This window comes from Mirounga leonina, unplaced genomic scaffold, assembly GCF_011800145.1.
Source record: "Mirounga leonina isolate KUSES-001 unplaced genomic scaffold, KU_Mleo_1.0 Mir_366, whole genome shotgun sequence".
NCBI lineage: Eukaryota > Metazoa > Chordata > Mammalia > Carnivora > Phocidae > Mirounga > Mirounga leonina.
In genome coordinates, this window is record NW_023270709.1 from 1,284,121 (window position 1) to 1,284,513 (window position 393).

Sequence of the window (393 nt, forward strand, 5' to 3'; positions counted from 1 at the left end):
GTTTTTCAGAGTCCATCGTCTCTCATGGTTCGTCTACCCCTCTGATTTCCCCTACTTCATTCTTCCTCTCCCGCTACCTTCTTCTTCTTTTTTTTTCTTAACATATATTGCATTATTTGTTTCAGAGGTACAGATCTGAGATTCAACAGTCTTGCACAATTCACAGCGCTTACCAGAGCACATACCCTCCCCAGTGTCTATCACCCAGTCACCCCATCCCTCCCACCCCACCCCCCACTCCAGCAACCCTCAGTTTGTTTCTTGCAATTAAGAATTCCTCATATCAGTGAGATCATATGATACATGTCTTTCTCTGTTTGACTTATTTCACTCAACATAATACCCTCCAGTTCCATCCGCGTCGTTGCAAATGGCAAGATCTCATTCCTTTTG